The sequence below is a fragment of the Centrocercus urophasianus genome, unplaced genomic scaffold (assembly GCF_019232065.1).
Source record: "Centrocercus urophasianus isolate 14NV4802_14NV808 unplaced genomic scaffold, USGS_Curo_1.0 seq_39, whole genome shotgun sequence".
NCBI classification, from domain to species: Eukaryota; Metazoa; Chordata; class Aves; order Galliformes; family Phasianidae; genus Centrocercus; species Centrocercus urophasianus.
Genome location: NW_024884966.1, coordinates 3,690,540 through 3,704,391, shown reverse-complemented (window position 1 = coordinate 3,704,391; position 13,852 = coordinate 3,690,540). Strand labels below are relative to the sequence as shown.

At 47.6% G+C, this 13,852-nt stretch overlaps 1 protein-coding gene and 1 long non-coding RNA gene across 2 annotated transcripts in view; both read right to left on the bottom strand.

Moving 5' to 3' along the window:
• The window catches only part of LOC122167839, a 46,020-nt gene extending 34,271 nt beyond the window's left edge, over window positions 1–11,749 (bottom strand). The window contains exon 1 of the long non-coding RNA XR_006171100.1: window positions 9,547–11,749. This is a non-coding gene — a long non-coding RNA (uncharacterized LOC122167839). The remainder of the gene's footprint in view (window positions 1–9,546) is intronic.
• XKR6 (XK related 6) overlaps window positions 1–13,852 on the bottom strand; it is a 219,863-nt gene that overhangs the window by 134,209 nt on the left and 71,802 nt on the right. The gene's annotated exons all lie outside the window — the stretch shown is intronic.

Here is a 13,852-nt window from a genome sequence, read left to right as displayed (position 1 = left end):
GGTTACCCTTTCTACACTCCCAGCAAGGCTCTTTCAAGCACTGTGAACTGTTTGCAACAACCAGTAGGGCTTAAGAAAATTAAAAAGGTGTTTTATGCTCAAATGAGAACTCCACTAAAAGCACCAGACATTGGTGCTTCTTTGCTGTTCTGCCTTTAACTCGGGCACTCACTATAGATCAGAGGCAGCTCCACACAATAGCTAGTTATGCCTGTCACCCACAGCTCTGACCCATTCAGGACACAGAATTATTTCTCCAATTCACAAAAGCAAATTGAACAGATGCAGGACACCCCAGGAACAGCCCCCATCAAAGTCACCGTGGTGCAAGAAAACCCCACTCCAAGTCAGGAAGGCTCGGTCAGCAAACGGCTTCATTGAGGCAACCTGACCCAAAGCAATGCAATCTCACCAGATAACAGAACTCCTGTGGGAACAAAAGCACGAGATCATAAACTGGCACAGCTGACATTACTGACTGCATGCAGAGGTTTGGGATCTCATTTAATGTGCTCCACGTGGCTGCTGGGTGGTAAACTGCGTACCAAGGAAAATAACAGTTACTCTACAGAGCTGGGTAAGCAGCCTAATTTAGAGCAGAGATGTCTGTTTCTAATTCTACTCGTATGATTAGGAAGAGCAATGCATATCTTTTAAACGGGCAAATAAAGTAATTTCTGCATTATCATTAAAATCCTTGAGCGAAGGATGCATGAGGAAATTTTATGATTGGGATGGCAAATTCTCGTGGTCATTCCCAGCTCCTAAAACGTACTTCCTTGAGGTCTAATATACCGTATAACAGTGCTTCCAGTAAAACCAGTCTTAATTTGTCAGGCTTTTAAGTTGCATTTCTACTATGAACCTTTTCTTTTGTTGCTCTGTTCTCAGTTCTGTTTTTTACCATTGGAAGGAAAACGACCCCAACCAACCTCTCTTGCAGCGAATGCCTTTCTTTAAATCACCAAGTTGGCTTCTCCACCTCTTTTATTTTTCAAAATCTAGCAGCTGTAGAATCACCCTTACAGTAATGATGGTGAGGCACTGGCACAGGTTGCACAGAGAGGCAGTGGTGCCCCATCCCTGCAGACAGCCAAGGTCAGGCTGGACGGGCTTTGAGCACTGATGGAGCTCAGATGGCAACCTGTTCCAGTGCCTCACCACCCTCTGGGGGAAAAACTTCCTCTTAATATCCAATCTAAACTTCCCTGTCTCCGTTTAAACCATTCCACCTTGTCCTATTGCTATCCACCCTCATAAACAGAAAATGTCTAACCTGAACACATGCATCTTAATTCTTTACTAAAGACCAGCAAGTATGCAAGTAGAGGGCTCTGGTCCCTTATGAGCAGTAAATTTAAGGCAGAACCCAAGAGTCTAGCACCAGATTCCAATTAGAAGCACTGGCCCTGGTTACCTTGAGGAAACTTGTACTGCCTTCCAAATAGACCCAACCTCTGGTGTGGAACATGGCACTTCCAATTGGTACACTGCTATAAAGCAGTTTCTAGGCAAAACAATCCAGCAGCTCTCCTACAAAACAGAAGTCTGATTTCCCCATATTTCAGAGAATCATTAAGGTTGAAAGAGACCACTGAGATCACCCAGTCCAACTGCCAGCCCACTAACCCATATCCCTCAGTGCCTGTGTAAAGGACCCCTTCCATTTGCCCAAAACCTCACCCACAGTGCCTTGACAAGTAGAAAAGCTTCAGAAACCAAACACAACAGCTTCTGCAGATCCACTTTAGCACATTCCTTACCTTCAGCACCTTGCAATCCTTTCATAGAGTGATGTGACCTTCCCAGCTTTTTAGGTACCTGTGTTAGGAGCTCCGGTTTACAAATCCTCTAATCCCCTGTAAGAGCAGGGGAAATAATCCAGCTGCAGGCAGAGAACTCAGCAAAGTAGCAGAAATCAAACTTACACCCCAGATCCAAGCTCCCTGTGCTCTGGTTACACGGCTCCTAGCAGTTCTAGCAGGGCTTTTCTCTCCGAGCACACAACACCAACAAGAGAAACAGAAGGGTCAGAAATAATTTGCCATTACTGCTAAAAAAACTCAGTGATTTTCGAGTTCCCAGTGAGAGGAGCAGGAGGGAATTACAGGAGATCTGCATGTTTTAACAGTAAATTCAGTGGCTCGTTGCAGGCAGAGCTTGATCACAATGAGGAAAAATAATGAGAGCTTATAACGAAGCTCCAGTTGTGCAACAAGCCATGCCACAAAACCTGCTTTTATAAATGGAATTATTAAATTTCTGAGTGGTAAAACAAAAACACTCTTTGCATAAGCAGTAATAAAGCAACAATTTAGGTGATGTTTAGAAGTGCACCGATTGAGGTATTACCCAGGTAAACACTGGGTTACCCAGGCATGGTCTCTCACTATTAAAAAAGCAATGCTTAACGTGATCCTGAACACCTCTGTGGGCTCTCCTGCCCGTTCTGGGATATAGGGCATCAGCAGAAAGGGCTGAGCAATAAGACATGACTGATAGGCTTCATTTATGCTGACAGCAAAGAAGATTTCTGGTGCTTGCATCCCAACCAGAAAAGCCACAATGATTTCAAAGCAGCTGAAGGAACTCTCCAGGACATCTGAACTCACGGACTCCAAGGTTTTTACACCATAAAACTCCAAATAGCTCGTCCATAACTTCTGCAAAACTGCAAATAACATCTGAAGTCCTGGCTGTATTCAGCTACCAAAAGATGATTAAGTTGAGTATCTACAATTACTTTTAATCCTAAATAACAGATAAATGTTCAACTCTCACCATGCAGCATCTAAGGTGTGATATTAGCGGGAGCCTGTAGAAACCAATCAATAACCATTAAAGCTGGATCCTATCAGCTACCACCAGGTATTAGCCACTTTCTCAATATTTCAAGCATTCTATTATTCTTAGATGCAGTTAAAGTAGTAAAATGAAGTGGTCTCATACTGACACTGTGAGAAATACCAGATTAAATATAGAACAAATTTATTACTTCCCGAAGTCCTACTGAGCGTCCTGATTTTTTTTCTGTACCCACAACAATATAGTTTGTTTGATGCTTTATTATTCCAGTTCTAAAGCACACAACCAAAAAGCAAAGAGCACGCTGGTTCACAAATGAGGTTCAGCCACATCTGGGTGAAGGTAGATGACCCCATAAGTATGGATTTCTGGCTTTCCTGGACATCTGGCAGGGACAGGACACTGGCACTATGCTGACTGGGTGGCTCAGCTGTCAGAGCAGCCCTCATCCCCAAAACTCACAGAATCATACGAATTACAGAGTTGCTGCAGTTGGAAGAGACCCTTGAAGTCAACACTCATCCAGTTCCAACCCCCTGCTATGTGCAGGGTCACCAACCAGCAGCCCAGGCTGCCCAGAGCCACATCCAGCCTGGCCTTGAATGCCTGCAGGGATGGGGCAAAATCACCTAGCTCAACTCCTCGGCACTGCTCAGGATTTGATCCATCTTTCACAAAAGAAAGGTGTGAAAGCCTACCACGTCAACTTTCGAGACAGGCACATGCCAGTGCTTAGCCTCAACCTGCAGCTCCTGCTCCAATGCCTGCACTGGTATGCACCACATTCTCTACTGCACCTCAGTGAACCCATTTTCTCCCCAGCCCAAGCCTAACAAACAATGGGAAACCAGCACTAAAGCAGTCTCACGCTCAAAAGCTGAGACAACACATCAGTGTGACACACTATACGTGGTGACCTCACACCCCAGAGCAGCTTGCATCTTCCCCAAAAGAGGGCTCATGCCCACAAGGAACAGAGGCATTTCTACAGTCAGCGCCTCAAGACTTGGCGGTGCACGCTGTTCCAAATTGCTTCCACTCCCAATTAATATTCATAAACGAAGCACAACACCACGCTTTCCATCAGCCATCACACACCACCCACGCTAGATGAAAGGACAACTACACGAGATAAGCAGTTTATTGGATCAAAAGTCCCCTTTAGATGAGGAGACAGCTATTGCAAAGGCATAAAACTGATAGCATCCCATCCTGGGTGTACGTATGGAGGGAGTATCCGTACATCTCTCTTTAAACCAGAGATTCAGCACTGAGAACACACAATGTAATTATTATGTTAATTTAGCTGAATTTTTCTGCCTGCTTGAGGTTTGAGCTGGAGGTAGGAACTTAGGTTTGAAAAGCTGATGTTGAAAACCCGCTTTGAAAACAGAAGTGACACCTAATTGTTTCATCAGCAATAGTTGAGTTTAAATCCCTGTTTCTCTTGTCCCCACCCCTGCCACACCAGTCTCAAAGGGATTTCAGGGGTAGACCTTGCCCCAAAGTTTTTAATTTCTATTGCCATCACAACAGCTTTCAACCTGGGTGCTCAACAAGCACGGTCAGAAACATGCTCCTAATTCCTACCCCACCTCACCTTCCCCCAGCAATGCTCAAGCAACATCCAGAAAGTGCTTTTCCTCCTTCTCCTCCCCAAACTCATCTTCAGTGGCAGAAATCAATGTTCTCATCCTCCCAAAGACCGGCAGCAGCTGTTGGGTGTAAGCCCTGTGCAGACAATAAATGCATCAAAAAGATACCTGAGAAAACTCACCTCGAGCCCAGTACAGTGACTGACAGCATGTAAGCCACAACACCACACTGCTCTCTGCACCAACCAGCAAACTAGGGCTTCCTAGAAGTAACAGCAAGATGCTACGAGGTTGATGTCTCCAGCCCACCTCTCTCTAAAGCCATTCAGCTCTGTAGCCACGAGGGACAGAAATGGGAGGCCCAAGAGGTGTATTTACACCCCTCGCCAGAAAGGGAAAGTATAAATATTGCCAAAGCTTCCTGAAGGCTAGTACTTACAGTCATGCTTTGAAAGGGAAAGAATAAAGCAAAATATTCAATTAGAAAAAATTACTGTAATTGCAGGTTCTATTTTATCACTCCATTAATGCAATAAAGTGCCTTGAAATATTGCTGAGCTGGGATACAGAGCTTAGTGCTACTTAACATTTTAATGTCCATCCAGGGGGCTAATTTAATTTAGATGTGCATGAGGGTCTCCTCTCCATCCTCGTCCCTACTGTCTTCCCCAACACTCCTCAAAATATGGCAAGGAATAAATGCTTCCCCACCACAAAGAGGGATGGATAAGCAGAGCTGAGGCCAGACATAATCCCTGACACATGCAGCCGAAGAAGGAGCATCAAGAACACAAACGTATGGATCCACAAAGATGCATAGTTAAAAGTGTGCTTGCATGCACCTGGCATCTTGAATTGGTGTTTCTAGCAGTAGAAAGTGTCCAGCTGTTGCTGCTGCCCAAACACCAAATGCAATCCCAACAGAAATCATAGAATCACAGAATGGCCTGGGTTGCAAAGGCCCACAGTGCTCATCCAGTCCCAACCCCCTGCTGTGTGCAGGTCACCAACCAGCAGCCCAGGCTGCCCAGAGCCACATCCAGCCTGGCCTTGAATGCCTGCAGGGATGGGGCATCCACAGCCTCCTTGGGCAACCTGTGCCAGTGCCTCACCACCCTCTGGGGGAAAAACTTCCTCCTCATATCCAACCTCAACCTCCCCTATCTCAGTTTCAAACCATTCCCCCTTGCAATGTAACACCGTACCATTTTGTTCCTACGATGCTGCACACTGCAGTTTGCTGAATACAATCCCAGTCCTCCCTATGACAGAAGATAACTGAATCCTATTTTCAGGAGCCCTTCATCCCTTTAATTAAACAAATTAATATCACTTCTTCGTATCGCATAGCCTCTATTATCTTTTGTGAACTCCTCCAATTCCGTTGTAAAGATACATTGAAGAAGTACTAATTGAGATTATCTCTGGAATTCGAGAGTTGGTGTATTTTCAGGCATGTTTTAAAAACTATTTTCCCTTTGTTTCTGGAATGCCTCCCATCCTTCCTCCTATGCCAGACTGTTTACATTATCTAAATGCCTTCTGCTTATACCACTCTTTGCAATTTTCACTTCAACAACGTCGGCCTCCGTTGCTCTTTTTTCCTTCGCTTAGACATAACTGGGATGAATTCCAATCCCATACTCAAAACCACTCCCTGTGCTGCACTGCTGCTTTCTGGGTTAGCTACATCCGGCAGTGCGTTTCTATGGCAAAGGTTCAGCAGAGGGAACCAAGTACAAAGGGTTAAACCACTGAGTTGGAAGGGACCTTTAAAGGTCAGGGTCCAACTCCAACGATTCTATGAAACCGCTCTTCTTTTGCAATAGAAACTGTGGCAATGGCCATTTTCACAGACAGCGGAGCTTGGTGCAAACTCACCCGTAACTCCTCACCCCCTGCTTTGGGCAATCAGCCCTCCCTGTGATGGTGACCTTGTAAGGGATACAGTCAAAAGAACAAAGTCAGGAGCATGAAGTTCAGCACAGAAACACAAACCCAAAACATTCCTCCATCCCCAAATCTAAGGGGTCACCTCCAGCTTTCCATCCCAAGCAACAGGTGCATTTCACAGGCTCGGGGCTCACAGACAGGGCTCAACAGTTCACCTCCAGCCCTTCCAGCTGCGAGGAGAGAAACTTCCATGTCCTGACTCAATGAAGATAGGAAAATCCAGCACTCCTTTACTCTGCAGAGGAAACGAGGTCCTGGTGGCAAAGGTGCTGGGCTTCAATACAGTTCTGGATGCAGCGCCAACTCTGCAAGAGACCTTCCGTGCCACTGAAGTCACATAAGGACACACTGTGAATATTTCATAGGCGAACCTGAGCCCTCACTGATTTAGCAGGAAGGAGATGTGAGGAGAAGCACGCACTTCAGATCCCAGGATGCTTTTGGGGACAGATTTAAGATCGTTTCTTCCTTGTTTTTCCTCTTGGGCGAGATTCGGTTTTGCCGCAATGGGGCTGCCAGTTCAGCTGAGGCTCCTAGGAGGCTTCAAGGAATTACACAGCCACTTACACCAAGATAGGGAAAGCACAGACACAGCTCAGCCAGCCCACGAAACGCAGACATCAGATGGAGCACTCAGCACATGGGCTAAACCTACCCAAGGGCAGACAGAGAGCAATTCCTGAGACTCCTCAACCGTCTCCTGAAGATTCCCCTCCCCAGGAAAGCCCTTCCCCGTTTGGGATCTGCCGTGGAAAAGCATCTCCATGCCCTAAAGCAGAGCACTGTGAATGCCAGCATATCAGAAGGAGGTGCATCAATGAAATTACAGCATTTGTCACATCTTCTCTTAACATGTTCAATTACAATTTAATTTCACCTCTAGCTGTAAGAAAGCATTACTCTGATTCATAGTTCCCTCTGCATAAAAGCTTTCAGGTGTGAGGGCACGGCCTTACACTACCACTGGTTTTCAAGAGAGTGAGGTGCTAAAAATCAAGTCAGAATTCAAGGGAAATAAAGCAGAATGGAAAAGTTCTGTGGAGCCTTCTCCACAGGCTCACCTTCATTCCCCACGGAAAATTATACATTTGCCATCCAATTTCTTTTCCTTGCAGTCTCAAGGCAGTGAAACAGCTCTCCTCCACAGAGATGCTTTATCACCATCAGTTCTTCCTACATCCTTTTCATTAAAGGAAATGCTCCCTGAATAACCTACATTTGTACTGAGAGGAGAACCACTGCAAGGAATAAAACCAGCTCAATTCAGCTAAAAGCAAAATGGAAGTCTCTAGAAGGGTAGAAAATACAGAGCTTATCATTTTAACATACCAAAAAAGGGCAAGCTGGCTTTCCCTATCCCTCTGCACCCTGCTTCCTCTCCATCAGGAAGAGTGTTTTCAGATTGCCATTGGTGTTAGAAATAAAACCAGAGGGCACCAGGAAAAAAATGGCACTCTCAGCCCTAGAGCTCAGCACAAAGCCTGAGGAAGTGGAAAAGGGACGTCCTGGTCCAAGCCTTTGGGAAACCAGGCTGTCACCCAAATCCTGCTTCTCTCTTCCTGGACTGTTTTCTGACTCCTGAAGATGGTCTCTGCAAAACACCTAACGCTGGTATCCTCACCCTGAAAGCCAAGGAGGCTCCATCCCTGGAGGTGCTGCCTCATTGCTGGAGGTGCTCAAGGCCAGGTTGGAGGGGGCTGTAGGCAGCCTCATCTGGTCCCTCTTTTAGTGGTTGGCAGTCCTACCCATGGCAGGGGGTTGGAACTTGATGTTCTTTGAGGCGCCTTCCAACCCAAGCCATCCCATGACTATGAAACGTTATGCTGGTTGTGGGAGGAGGAGAGATAGGGCACTAAAACATCTTTGTGTCCCCATATAACCCCGCAGAGAAGTGCCAAGTGCTCATCACTGCACGACCTCCTTATCTGCAGAGCACCTTGTTTCCCCTTGGCTCTTCCTCAGCAGCATCCCTATGCCCAACAGGGAGCTTCCTCCTCCCAACCTTGCCCATCCACTGCCCCAAATCACACTCTCAGCGCTGAGCTGCCTGGAATGAGAGCTCCCAGGAGGTCAGGGAAGCACATTTTCCTCCATAGGAGAGGGGGAGGTCTTGAGGAATCTGCCCTCCCAGGGCTGGGAAGCAGATCTGCTTCAACATCTGTGGTTTGACCCCCTCTAGTGGGTAGCACTCAACAAGACATGGAGTCCTGCCAACCAATGGAGACCCCACTCAAGAGAGAAAGCCTCTTCTTAGTGATGATGATGGTTATTACCCACTCCCACAGCTTACCTGCCCTGTACTTCAGATTCAGTACCTTTGGCACGTTCTAACAAACTGGACCTCCACACCCAGTATTCATGGAGATCCTGTAGAAAACTCTTAGAACTGGGGACAGAACAAGTAAAGGTTTTGGAAGGGAGAACCGCTTCACTGGGGAAAAAAAAGTTATACCCCAAACTGGTTCTGTAAGAGAACACATTTATCATCTGTTCCAGAACGTCTTCCCTCTGCCAACTTGTCAAAAGCTGACAAAACTCCATACTATAAAGGCAAGCTGTTAAAACTTGGCTAAAGGGAAAAACTTAGCTGCCAGACAAGCTAACCAGAAAAAAGCTGAAAAAAACATTTGAGTGTGCCAGGGCAGACAGTAAATTTACAGAAAGGCTCTATGGAATTAAACATCCCAAACCAAGACAAGGAGATGGTGTTCGGACAGCAGCTGCTTCACCAGTCATCTGACAAGGCGATGCCTCCCACTTCAAGAGACTTGGGCAGACATCTTTAGATATCTTAGCTGCTTGCATTTCCAAACTACCTAAAGTAGCTTATATCCAACTCACAGTTCACCCCAGAGCAAAGTATTTTAGTAAAGCCGAAACCTACTCATCGCACACTCATTAAATATCACATATTCCTTTTAAACCCATTGATTCATCCTTCCACCTCCGGGCACACCAAGTGATGAACAACTCATAGATTTGGTCTTTCCACTAATAAACAAGATGTCAGGTCTTTGCCTAAACTTTAGGAGTTTTTCCCTTAAACACGCACACACACATGGTGTTTTAATGTCAAAATACAGCGTGGGTTTTTTTTCTTCTTCTTAGCAAAATGTTTCTCTTCTAAATATGTATTCCAATCAATTTTTAAAAACAAAACCCAAATATACTGCACCGCAGTCACGCATCTTACCATTACTGACAGTCACCAGACAGTGAGATTTTCAGCTGATCAGTGTTCATTTTAGCTCCAACTCCACGTTCTGACAATCCAATGGAATTCAATACTGTTTTCTTTAATAGCACCTTGCACTGCAAAAGGTCAGACTTTAAGCCTTGTACTCCAGGATAGCAACCATGACCCACTGACCCATTTATTACAGGGGTACAGAAAAGTACAACATGCATACAAGATGCAGCTTACACTCCCAATCGTCACAAATACACCTTCTACAACTACTCAAGACATGAAAACTCCAAGTCAAAATTATTTTTCCTGAATTTACAGAGATGAATGGTTTCAGTGAAAGCAAGAGCCCTGGCAAGCTGAAAGGACTCACCAACCTTCAGCCTACCAGCAAAAAACCACAGCACTGCACTGCTGCTCCTCAAGAAGCCTCCCTTCTGCAGCTCACAGGGCTGGAGTGCAACAGCCAGTGTTGTGTGCCCAGCTGGCATCCTTCACTTCTGTAGTAGTCTGCTGAACTGTTCTAGTCTATGAGATAGTCTAAGGGATTGAGATGAAAGGTGAAAATTGCAGATGTATGAAGGTAAAACCCTCCAGTACCCAAGCTTTATCGGTGGAATGCAATTTAAGATCACAGCGCTTCAAGCATCCATTCAAAATCTCCATATAAAGATGTTTGTATGTACACTTTCACTATGCACTTTCTTTCCAGCAGTCAGCGTAGGAAGGCAGTATGAATACAGCCCCACTTCTCAGCTGAGCAGAAGACAAATGCAACAAACTCCAAACATCACTCAATCCCCCTCAGTAACCCCCTGGTTACCTCTTACACTTGTAATAGGGGACCCAGGACACAAGCAGAAGACAAAGCCCCCACCCTCCCTTATTACACAGACGCAATTAACTACATTACATCCACCACCACGAAAGACTGACAAACAACCTTGCTAAAAAAAAGAGCCTGACGTACGTTTGAGTCCCTGCCATAAGAATGTGCTTTATCCATCTCACTGGTGAGCGTTTCCAACATCCAAGAAAACTCCCTGCAGGAACTGCGTTATCCCCGCAAGTAAAACCCAGATTACCTAATGTCTACCAAGAAGCAAGCCCTCGGCAATTCAGGAACAGGATTGCTGTACAACTCCAACCTGCCCCCTCTGTTCTCTGCGATTTCGCTTCCAGCTGCTGAGCAACAGCCACGACAGCCTCTCCATAACGTACAGCCCTGATTACGCTCCATGCAGTCGCAGCGCATATCCATTATCATGCAGGAAACCAGGCTGGATGCATTATGCACTGAACTTACATTGTTCTAGGTCTTCCTCCTCCGTCCCCACGTATCAACTTCTTACCAGCACGGAGCGATTTAGCTGCAGGCAAACACTGCTAAAACAGCGCCTTCCACTATTAGTCCCATCACCACATTCAAGATTAATTTTAACGGCGTTTGCAATCGCTACAGTGGGAATGGAAAAAGATGCCTTGGTGGAGGCTAGCCTACAGACAGCATGAAGTTATTCTTGCTCTGGTCAGATACTGGGAGGCAGCTTTACACCGCCAGTGTGCCCTACAAAGCAGGAGTCGCGTGCTGGCAAGATGGGTGATCAACAGGAGAGCACGCTCCCTCATTGTGCCTAATGCCATTTGGGCTGCAGAGCTCCTTCCCAGTCCCTCTCAGCAGCCCCAGCACTGCACTGTCTCACAAGCCAAGATTTTTTTCTCTGCAGTAACAAAGCGGAGGAAATTCTGAGTTACTTGAGCCTCAGTTCTTCACGTGACAAAATAAATCACCCCTCCATACGCATCCCCCTCCCCACTGCTCACCGGAGCGTGCCGGGGCTGTCTGTGCCCATGCAGGCTTGCACCACGCTAACAGCCATTTATTTCTCCTGGCTCTGAGAGAGGAGAAACCCAACTTGCAAAAGAAGCATCTGCATCAAGAAACGCTTTTGCTGATGGGATCAGCATCAGGAAAAGCAGAGAAAGGGTCGCATCCCGATTTATTTCCCTCGTAGGCATCACAGCTCACCCACCCCTTCAGCATCCCCAGGTCCACATGTCGGCCACAAGGAAACAAAATCCACCCCCAACAGGAGCTGAGCACCAGAGCGCTCAGAACATTACACAAATGACATTGAAGGTGCAGAGGAAATACATGTACGTGCTGTTGCGCTGCGCGGTGCCACGGGCTCCTTTCCCAGGTATACATTTCAAGCAACCTTCCCACGCAGCTCCCTGGGCCGGCCGCCCCCGCCCCCCCCCCCCGGAAAGAAATAATACAAAATCTTTGATGTGTATATTCATTTTTATCTCCAGAGCGGTGTCCTCAGAAGAGGTGTCAAGGCCCTCCCCTGCCTCCACCCACACAGCCCTCCCCCAGGCTCCCGTACGCTGTCTCCATCTTAACTCCAGCCACTTCTCCACCGATTTCATTAGGCAGCAGGGTTAACCCCTTCTGCTATCCAGATGGCCAAAAAGAAAAAAAAAAAAGCACCAATTAAAATAAATAAATAAAGAATTGCTTCCTCATCAGTCATCACCTTCTTCCTTTCCTTCTCATCCGTATCCCAGTGAAAAAAAACCTACCATCCATCCATCAGGTTATTTTGGCCCCATGGATTCACATCGGAAATGCCGATGCAGGGATGTGCACCCTCCCAGCTTCACCATTTGGTGCTGTTTTCCCCTCCTTCAAAAATCCAGCACCTTCTGCCTACCAATAATTTTAAGAGCGCTCAAGCCCAACCAGCCCCATTGAGACCCTCTTCCCATATATATAGAGGGGGGGCGTGCATGCAGGACCCAATGCCACTACTTGGAGCCTTCACTCCAGCCTCCATCACCCACACCTCCTTCTCCTTCCATCTTATTAACCCATACCCCCTCCAGAGCGATCTTAGAGGACGCAGGGCCACGCCGGGTCTTTACAGTTGTCCTTACAACACCTCTTTCCGTAAAAATGCTGTCTCTCTGGAAGCGTTTGTATCTTACAGGCTTTCATCCTAGAGAATCCCTCCCTGCCTCCTTCTTCCATCTCATTTGGGGGATGACAGCTCCTCGCTCACTCTTTTATTCCCATTGCATCCAGGGACATTCCTCGGCCCCATCCCCTGATCGCTCCAGGGCCTGTCCTCAAGAGCTGCTCCATGGCATCGGTTCCCGACTCTGACCTTCAGTCTCACACTAACAACCCGAAATACATCCCTGTTTCCCCACTGCTTCCTTCCCCACCACCACAGGGGACAGATGCAACCCTCTCTCCCTCCCTCATCTACAGCAGGTTGACACCAATCCCTTTGGAAACAGCAGACCCCACAGCCGGAGGCCTGCCCCCCATCTCCCCCCTGCCTCTCTGGAACAGCTCCCTCTTTCCATGGGGCTGCTTCCTTGCTGCCCCCCATCTCTTGGGGCCAGCCTTCCCCATGGCTGCAAGGCCTCACTCTGTAGTGATGCCAGCATGGGGGTCACCCCCAGCCCTGGGCCTACATCCACACTGTCACCTCTGGGGGGTGGTTAGCATCACCTCTCAGAGCATCTGCAGGGATGAGCAGCCCCAAACCCACACCGTGGTCCTGCCCCAACCCTGTGGGGCAGGAAGAGCCCATTCCTAAGGCACCCCTTCAACCCCCTATGCTTGTGGGGGGCACAAAGTCACGTTCCCCCAGGCAGCAGCCCCTCCATATCCTCCCTTCCCATAGCTCCCCACACACTGACTTTTGGGGAAATTTCTCTCCCCTCGGTACTGTGGGCTCCTCATCTCCCCCTGCTTTGACATGGGGAGAGTGCTAGCCCTGCCCAGTGAGGACCAAGAGGTGACAATGACCCCCATGGCCTCCTCAGTCCCACACACTTACCTGGGGGAACCTCTCCTCAGCCTAGCAGGGATGACCCCAAATCTCTCCTGCTTCTATACGTGGAGGGCAATGACTCAGGTGATGAATGGACAACAAACTTCAGTCCCCCACCTCAGCCCCATGGGCATATTTTGTGGGAATTTCTCTCCCTTTGGGCAGCACAAGGAGAGCCCCCACATCTCCTCCAGCTTAGGGAGCACTGACTCACATCCACCAACCTGCGTGCCCACAGGCCAAAAAGTGGCAGTGACCCCCATTTCCCTCACCTCAGCCTCACAGACCACTCTAGGGGCATCTCTCCTCCCTTTGAGGCTCTCTTCAAGCTAAGGGGAACGAACCCCAAATTTCCTCTCTTTTTCCACATGGGGTACCACTGACCACGTCAACCTCAGACCATGAGGTGACAGTGACCCACGTCAACCTCAGACCATGAGGTGACAGTGACCCACGTCAACCTC